We start from the raw sequence: 9,120 nt of genomic DNA, 5'->3' as shown, positions 1-9,120 counted from the left end.
AAGTTGTATAATTCCATACAAACCGTAGGTATTTCTGTGAATCTGGATCCATAGGGATTGTAAAATAGACGTCCTTCAGGTCTAGTTTTGTGAGCCAATCTCCCTCTTGGAGAATATCTCTCAGAAGATGTATACCCTCCATTTTGAAGTGTCTGTGTACAAGGAAGGAGTTTAATTCCTTTAGATTTATTACGGGGCGCCAGCCCGTTTCTTTCTTTTTCACGAGAAAGATTGTGCTCACAAAGCCCGGACCAATGTTTGAAACAATAAGAATCGCCACTTTGGCTAACATTTGACTCACTTCGGCATCTACTAGCGTGGATTGTTCTTGGTCTAGTGAAAGTTCTCTGGGTTGTTTGGTCTGATAAGGAGTAGTAATAAAATCTATTTTGAAACCTTTTACAGTCTCTAGGACCCAGGCATCGTTCATTATGGATGACCAATTGTGGTTGAAAAGAGAGAGCCTTCCCCCTACCTTTGGGGGGAAAGAACCAGGAGGAGAGCTCCTTACCTTGTTGTCCTTGATCTTGAAATCTTCCTCGATTTTTTCCGCCTTGTGTTCAACTGTTGCGGCCCCTCTGGGGGAAGAAGCTGTTATTCCCCCGATATTATCTTGAAAAACCACGTTGGTTTTGTTGGTAAAAGGACCTGTTATATCCACGCCTTGCAGCTGGTCCTGCCCTGACAACCCTTCCAAAAACTCTTCCTCCGAACATGCGTCTCATGTTTGTTTGGGCATGTTAAAGGCAGAGAATGTTTGGAGACTAAGTGTCTCCAAAGAGTAGACCGTTCGGGTCTCCTTGAACATCTTTGTTCGCTAGATCTCCCAACTTGGGGTTCATGCGCAATAATATTGCCCTTCGTCTTTCGGACATTAAATTGGCGTTAGTGTTTCCGAGCAGGCAAATGGCACGTTGGCTCCAACCTCGTAGGAGTTCAGTGTCAACCGGGATCCCATTCATTGAGGACTCCTCAGATAGGTCCAAGATCCTGACAAGGGGACCAAGTGTGTCTAATAGTTTGTCCTGGCACTGCTTAAGGCAGCGTTCCAGGCCCTTGCGAGGATCTCTACCGGTCTTGAATAGGAAAGTCAGAAGTTCAGGGTCAAGGTTGGGAGTCATGCCAGCCTTGTTATCCAAAAAGGGTCTTGGACAATCAGATTTCATGAGATTGCGAGAATCTCTTTCGAGGGGTTTCCTTATCCAGGCCTTAATAAATTTAGATACATGATCTAAAGGCCACCATTCTGAACCTCTAGCATGGGTGATCTTTGAGGGGTTAAACATCTCAGACCCTGACGGGTCTTTAATAGAGTCAGAGTTGTTGCTAGATTGCCCCAGGTCCTCATCAAGGAGGTCATCATCAAATTTCTCTTGGGGATCAAATACATATTCGTCAGCCTCATCATCAATATCAAGTAAAGACAGGTAATCATCATCCTCTTAAATGATGTCTATTGTGCCGCGATGGACACCTGGTCCTTGTGTGCCGCGAGGGACACCTGTGCTCTTTGCGCCATGAAGGTCACTCATTCTTTTTGTGCCGCTCAGGGCACCTAGGTCATTTGTAGCACACAGGCTACCAATCGATAAAACCCTGTCGTTGGTAGCACGAAGGTTACAATGAGGCTCAATGTTTTTAGATTTTTTAGGACCTTACCGCCTTTTTTGGGGAGAGCGTCTGGCTCCTCTTCAGAAGAGAGTGCTGGGTCTTCGCTAGGACCATCCCTTTTTGTTAGGGCAAGTGCTGCCTCCACAGCTTCCTTTAGGGAGGACTTTAATTGCCTCTCAAAGAGGTTCATCAGAGAGGTCTTAGTGAGAGGAGACTCATTACTAGGTTGAGAATCGACTTGAGACATAATGCCTTTATAATTCCCCTTTTTTTTATTAAATAGAAGCCCCAGAGATGTTGTTTCAATAAGGTTTCCCTTTAAAAATAAAATTGTTTTCTTTAAAAAACCTTATTGGGCAAGTTAGGAATTATTAAAATAACCAAGAGTAAGGAAAGCTGACCTCAGTGTGGACTTGTTACACTTTAAAGGGCTGCATGTCTTGGGCAGCAATAAAAGTTATTGCATAATGTAGCCTCCGGTCTTGTAATGAAATTTAGCAGCTGTAAATACAGTACGGCAGGCATAACTTGTGTAAAATTAATTGGTTTTAAAATTAGGCATAAAAACTTAGGTTGCGTATTAATACATTTTGGGCAGAGCATGACAATGTGTAATGTGTCGTTGATAGATGTATTATCACAATTATAAAGGGGCAGATCCGAGTACGTAAAACAACCATGATTAAAAGGGACTAGACAGGTAATAAATTCAACCTGAAATAAGTCAACAGGCAGCGTTGATGACGTGTCATATTCCAGGTCAAATAAGGTTCTATGTTGCTGACAGTTTTCGCTAAAATCCATTGACGCATAGCCTTAGTTTTATTAATGCAGAGTCCTCACATTCTGATGCCAACTTTTCCCTAAAAGCAGTTTTAACCCATTTGCCATCAGAGCGAGTCATAACAGAGGGATTATCGTACAGGTCGGGCCTCCCTAGAGTCCGCAAATTATGCGCCACTAAAGCCAGCCACGGGATTAGGGAGGATTTATCTAATTTTACACAATCCTGTTCAATTACTGTGCTAAAATTAAGTTCCTCTTTTACCCAAATTGAGCGCCAGAGTATTAGAGGGCAAAGATGGAGCTAGTCAATAATGTAATCTAAACCTAGTTCTTCGTGGACAATTTCATGAGGAACATTATGCGGCACTCCTAGAAGGCCCCTTAAGAATTTGGTTCAGGCTACTTGAATGGGGGCAACCCGGCCATATCCCCATATTCCACTGCCATTGCTCACTAGTGGGATGCACTTGGCCCTGTAAATTTCCAGGACCGATTGTATATGAGTGCGCTGGGAAAAATCTCCTATACTGAATATTGTTCTGTTAAAAGACAAAACATTCTCGGTTATAAGTGAGTGCCAACTAAGCTCGGAATCCAATTGGACCCCATGTACTTAAGCCTGGCTGATATGATGTCCATCTACTACGTATTTCATAGTTTTTGTCCTTGGTAGGCCAAACTTCATAATATGCGACTTTAAAAAATTTGTCATCTGGTCAAGGTTACTCATAAAACTGATAAAAAGAGTAAGGATTTTTTATAAGCCTTTAGCTGTACGAGCAATTAAAACTGTATCATCTGCATGGAGCAGGGCAGGTATAGAGCGGCCTCCTACTTTAGGGACATCTACACCTGGTACTATTAGAGCTTGCTCTATGTGATTGAAATAAAAAATAAATAAAAAAGGAGCTAAAATACAACCTTGCCGAACCCCACTCTGCAATTTAAAGTGCTCAGTGCATTCTCCATTAGTGCCAAACCTGAAACTCGCTGAAAGATCATTGTGCAAATCACTCAAAAAGTTTTTTAAAACCTGGTCGACATCCATCTGCTCAATTATGGACCAAAGCTTAGAACATTTATCTTTGTCGAAGGCAGAGCTAAGGTCCATGAAGGCCAGATGGATTGCCCCCTTCTTGGCCTTGGTGTATTTACAAATTAATAAATAGAGATTCAGGGTTGGCTCTATAGTACCCCGACCAGGGTGAAACCAATACTGAAGGTCAGTGTAGGAGAGTAGGGTCTGCTATCCTATGGTCACCCCATATTTTTGCTTTTTGCTTCACAGGTTTTTGACATATTGAGGCTGTGGGCCTGCCAATCAGACCCCCAGCCTGCTGTTCTCTCTACTAAATTTACACTATGCACCCTAGGTGCATAACCAATTGGAAGTGGATCACCCTGTGAGCCCCTGTACCAGTGTACACTAGGTACCCAGGGCATTGGTGTATCTAAGGCCTGCCAAGGGCTGAAGCATGTATTATGCCACCCCAAGCTTGGCCTAACAAATTTGACACAACTGGCTGATCACTCAGCTGGGGTAAGTTGGTGTAACCACCTCTTACTTAGGTGTAGTATACCTATACCTAACCTTAAATGGGACACATGTTAACCTATAAGTCACTCCTATGGCAGGCCTTAACAATCCTGAAGGCAGAGTGCTTGGTTCCATGTGAGATGGTGCTCTGGCATGAGCTGAGCCTGTCTGCAGTGGTCGGAACAACTTCCTTCTACTGTTTCCAGATATCGTCATACCATATACTCTTAAGTGCATTATGAACCTCGCGGTTAAATGCTATCTTTGGTTTGGCTTTATCAAAACATGTCGAGTAAGGTGTCATACGAATTGGAATACTAACCCCTCGCCAATTCTGGCGACGGGGTTAGCATTCCACCCTTCTAGAGGGACACGACATGTACAGTACCTGAAACCCGGGTAAAATCAGACATAGCCTCAGCTCCACAAAATGGATGATGCCACCACAGACACAAGTCTGCCCTCCTGCTGCTGGGAGTCCTTCCAGCTTGGGAGGTGTGGACAAAGGGTTTCCTGCCAGGGGAGGTGCGTGCACCACCCCAGACAGGATTTTGTGTATTGGTCAGGTAGGGCTTGAAAGAAACCAGACATGCCTGTGGCTCACAAGGAGCCTCGGTGCATATGCCAGTTCAATCCGGTCCTGGGGCACACCAGTCCCGGGCCTGGGGCGAGCTGGACAAAGGATTGGGGGTGTAACCACCCCCCTTCCTGGTCCCACCCTTAGGGAGGGACCTAGCAGGTAGTCCGGCCCCTAGAATCCGCTTAAAGGTAGGAGCTGTGTCCTAAGACTTCAGACATCCTGGAATCAACTTGAAACTAAGAAGAAGACGGGAACTTCGACATTCTGCTGCACAGAAGACTGAAGGAAATCTCCCCTGTGGTCAGGGAGTGACCACCTTGCTAACGCAAGCACCATCCAGCGAATCAACATCTGCTTTGCCGCCGCCTCCCGCCGGAGCCCGAGCCCAGAGACTGACAAGACCTGGACCTCCAGACCTCTCACCGCCCGATCCACAGTCCCTGAAAAGAGGTGACCCGTGGAGGCAACGAGACACGTGGAGCCAGCCATCTTGAAACGACCACGACAAGCTGCAAGTGCAACAACCGAGGCTCCCTCCAAGTTGTGCTTTGGGATCTGAGAAGCCCAACATCCGAGCAGCATCTGCACCAAAGGTGAGCCCTCCAGCATCTCCACGATCTGCGTGGGGCCCTTCTGCATTTTGCCACTCGACGCGCCTAACCGGTTGCTAGCCCGCTGGCTAGTGGCCATCTTGGCAATGAACTTCAAGGACTACACCACTGGTCTGGTTGCTCCAGACTGGCTCTTGCTCCCCTCCAAAGGAGCAGTCCCTCTGACCTTGCTGGTCAGAACCATCAGCTTATCTTGTTCTCCACAACAATTGCTTTTGCCAAGGCTTGTTTGCTTCGATCAAGTCGCCAACACCGCCGACAGCGAGAGCCTGCGTGGGACAGCTCGTGAACCGACTCCTGGACGTTGTTGACCTCCAGGGACCACGTGGCTGCAGAGACAAGCTACACCTTTCTTCCTGTTTGCACCCGACATTGCCTGGTACCCACCTGGTGCCACGCTGGTCACTGGCTAGTGACTGTGAACACTGTCCCCTCTGCTTACAGGTCTTCTACAACACCGATCCACTCTTGGATCCACCACATCTCTCCCGGACCGACCGCCTGCAGCATCTTTGTCTTCAGGCTCCACGGAACAGATAGAAGAAACCCGACGCACTTCGACACCTATGCACCCGCTTCCTGTGGGTGAGGTAAAGTTGGCACTCCGGTGCCCAAGTGTAGAGTATCATCTCTAGTGTCTGTGTTTCCAATCTTGAGTTCCTAGTCCATCCGGAAGATCCTTTTTGCAGTAACTTTGTACTTTTTACGCACCCATTAAAACCTATGGGAGCACGTGTGTGACTATTTGCTCTGCACACGCAACCCGTGGACCTCCTGGTCACTAACTGAAGTTAGCTCCTTGTAGGCCCAGCGATTCTAGAGGCCCTAGGCCTTTTCCCTTTTCTGTTCGTGGTACTTATACCACTATTTTAGTATATGGTTTGAGCGGCCACCAGGGCCTATCCATATAAAGTGCAACTTCTGTGTATTCTACTGTAATCTTGTTTGACGATTTGTGCTCCTGTGCTCATAAAGAGACTAGGGGTTACTTTGAGAAATAAATACATATATATTTTGAATATATCTGTGTGGTGTCCTTTCATTGGTATAAAAGGGGGTTACATTTGGTAAAACAGCTGGCTTAACACGCTTCACGAGTTTAGCCTCAAAGACTGCTTAGCCTACGCTACCACTAGGGCAGCTAGTCCGAAAAGGTTGACTTACAACCACACCATAAGGGTTGCTTGGCATGGTACAAGGTGATCACTTTAACTAGTGAGCATCATATACCAGGCCAACTTCTCACATTGGTGGCAGTGATGGGATTTGAGCTTGCTGTGTTTTACCATTGTAATCTCTTGGTTACCAATTGAAAGATCACATAGGTACCTGTAGGTACATATAAAACAAGATTAGATATACATAAGTTCTACTGAACTTAGTTGTTGTAGAGCAAAGGGAGTAGCACACCCTGACTACAACTACTAGATAGGTTTAGTAGGTAAACCCAAGTGTAGGTAGATTGCAACACATCCACCCACACTTAAGAGCAATGGCTGGGGCAGAGGGGTCCACTGTACCCATCTCTGTTGAGAGTGATCCCCAGAGGGCACCATCCATCTTTGCTACCCTTAATCAAAATGAGCTCAGGCAGTTGGCAAATATCAGGGGCCTTAAACAGCCCAAGAATCCTACTTCTGCTGAACTCAGAGAGCTTTTACAGGCTGATGAAGATCAGAAAGCTCTCAAGAAAGCCTCCCAGTTAAGCCCCTTAGGGACAGGAACAGGAGGCCCCCCTTCTGAAGATGCTACTGAAGTACCCCTTTCCAATAGCCATCCCTTAGATGAGATTCATACTACAGAGGAGGAAAGTGGTGAGGATACAGAAAGTAGTGAGGATGAAGGGAGAACTAGCCCAGTGCCAAGTGTTATACTTGGCCCAGCTAAACTAAGGCTATTGGGGACTGACAATGGGATCATCCCATTGGATCTCCCCAGTGGACTTAACCAGGGGCTTGGGAGGCAAAGGAATCGCTCAGGTGACTCTAATGCTTCTCATGCCTCTAGAGGCTCTCAAGGTCACTCCAGGAGAAGGATGACCACCCCTCAGAGGAGGGAAGATGAGGCCAGAATGCAGGAAGCCCAGCTGAGGATCAGGAAGCAGGAGCTAGAGGTAGCCCTGATGGAAGAGAAACTGAACAAGGCTAGGCAACCTAGAGAGAGTGGGCCTATACCCACTGGTGGCAGCATTGTCCCTAAGGACAAAGATAGGGTCTTTAATAATAGGAACCTGTCTAAGGTTGTGCCCCCCTACACAAGTGGGGACGACATCCACAAATGGATGACTGCTCTTGAGAGAGCCTGCAAAGTGCAGCAGGTTCCTGAAGACCAGTGGGCAGCAATCCTCTGGCTCTCCTTTGAAGGAAGAGGCAGAGACAGACTCCTCACTGTTAGGGAGGAGGATGTCAGAAATTACAGAGCCCTGAAGAGTGTTCTAGTTGATGGGTTAGGCTTAACCACTGAACAGTACAGGTTAATGTTCAGAGACACCCAGAAGACACAGACTCAGGACTGGTCTGAATACATTGAATGTGCCACTAAGGCTTTGGAGGGTTGGTTGCTGGGAAGTAAGGTATCTGATTATACAGGATTGTACAATTTGATGATGAGAGAACAGATTTTAAATAACTGTCAAAACCAGCAACTGCATCAACACTTGGTTGACTCTGATCTGACCTCTCCCCAAGAATTGGGAAAGAAGGCAGACAAATGGGTCAGAACCAGGGTTAAGCAAAAGAACCAGAACCAGGGCCAAGGGGGTGATCAGAAGAAAACAGACCAAAAGGGTGGAGATCAGAAATCTAAAGACCAGAAGTCTTCAACAGGGCCCCAAACTACTGCTAAGGAGGGTGGGTCCCAACAACAAACTAAGGGAAAGAAGAAAGAAGGTCAAAAGAAACCCTGGTGCAATCATTGCAAGAATACAACTCACTGGACTAGTGATTGTAAGAAGGGTGGAGCCCCCAACACTGTTGCCCCTAAGGCACCTGCTCCCAGTACTACTGTTAGCAGTGTTGGTCCCCAGACAAAGGGTGTAGTGGGAATCACTATGGGAACTGAAGGAGATTCTGACTTAGACAGAACCCTGACACAGGCAGTCTTGATCTGTGATGGGGACATTGACTTGTCCCTGACTGTGAGCCCCAGTAACCTGGGCAAGTACAGACAGACTCCTTTAATTAATGAAAAAGTGGCTCAAGCCTACAGGGACACATGTGCCAGTGTCACTATGGTGACACCAGGCTTTGTGGACCCTGGACAGTACATACCAGGTGAGAATTACCTTGTGACCAATGCCAGCAATGCCACTACTTCACATAGTGTGGCAGTTGTTAACTTCTCATGGGGAGGGGTAACTGGCCTCAAAAGGGTTGTGGTTAGTGCAGACCTCCCAGTAGAATGTTTGTTGGGCAATGACCTAGAGAGTTCTCTATGGTCAGAAGTGGAGTACAGGACTCATGCAGAGATGTTAGGTATATCATCACATGTCCTTGCTGTGACCAGGTCACAGGCCAAAAAGTGCCTCACTGAACCTCAGGTCTTGGATCCTGGAACAATGGACCAAGCACCTACCAAGAAGAAGAACAGGAGGGTCAAGGCTGTGCCTTCCCCACTGCCTTAGAGTGATGATCAGCCTTCCCAGGAAGCTGATCTAGAGGACCCTGAAGGAACTGTCCCTGAAGAGCTTGAACCTGATCAGGTTGAGTTTCTGGGGACAGGGGGACCTTCAAGGGCTGACTTGAGGCAGGCTCAGTTATCCTGTCCCTCTCTTGAACCCCTCAGACAGCTGGCTGCTGCTGAGGCTGCTGGGAATGCTCAAGGTACCCATAAAGTGCATTGGGATGAAGGGCTCCTTTATTCAGAGGCTAGAGACCCCAAGCCTGGTGCCACCAGGAGGTTGGTTATACCTCTGCAATTTAGGGGCTTCCTTCTTACCTTGGCCCATGATATTCCTTTAGCAGGACACTTAGGACAGAACAAGACTTGGGACAGGC

This window comes from Triturus cristatus, chromosome 4_1, assembly GCF_964204655.1.
Source record: "Triturus cristatus chromosome 4_1, aTriCri1.1, whole genome shotgun sequence".
In the NCBI taxonomy this organism is placed as follows: Eukaryota; Metazoa; Chordata; class Amphibia; order Caudata; family Salamandridae; genus Triturus; species Triturus cristatus.
The sequence above is the reverse complement of the archived record's forward strand: the minus strand, read 5'-3'. Positions refer to the sequence as shown.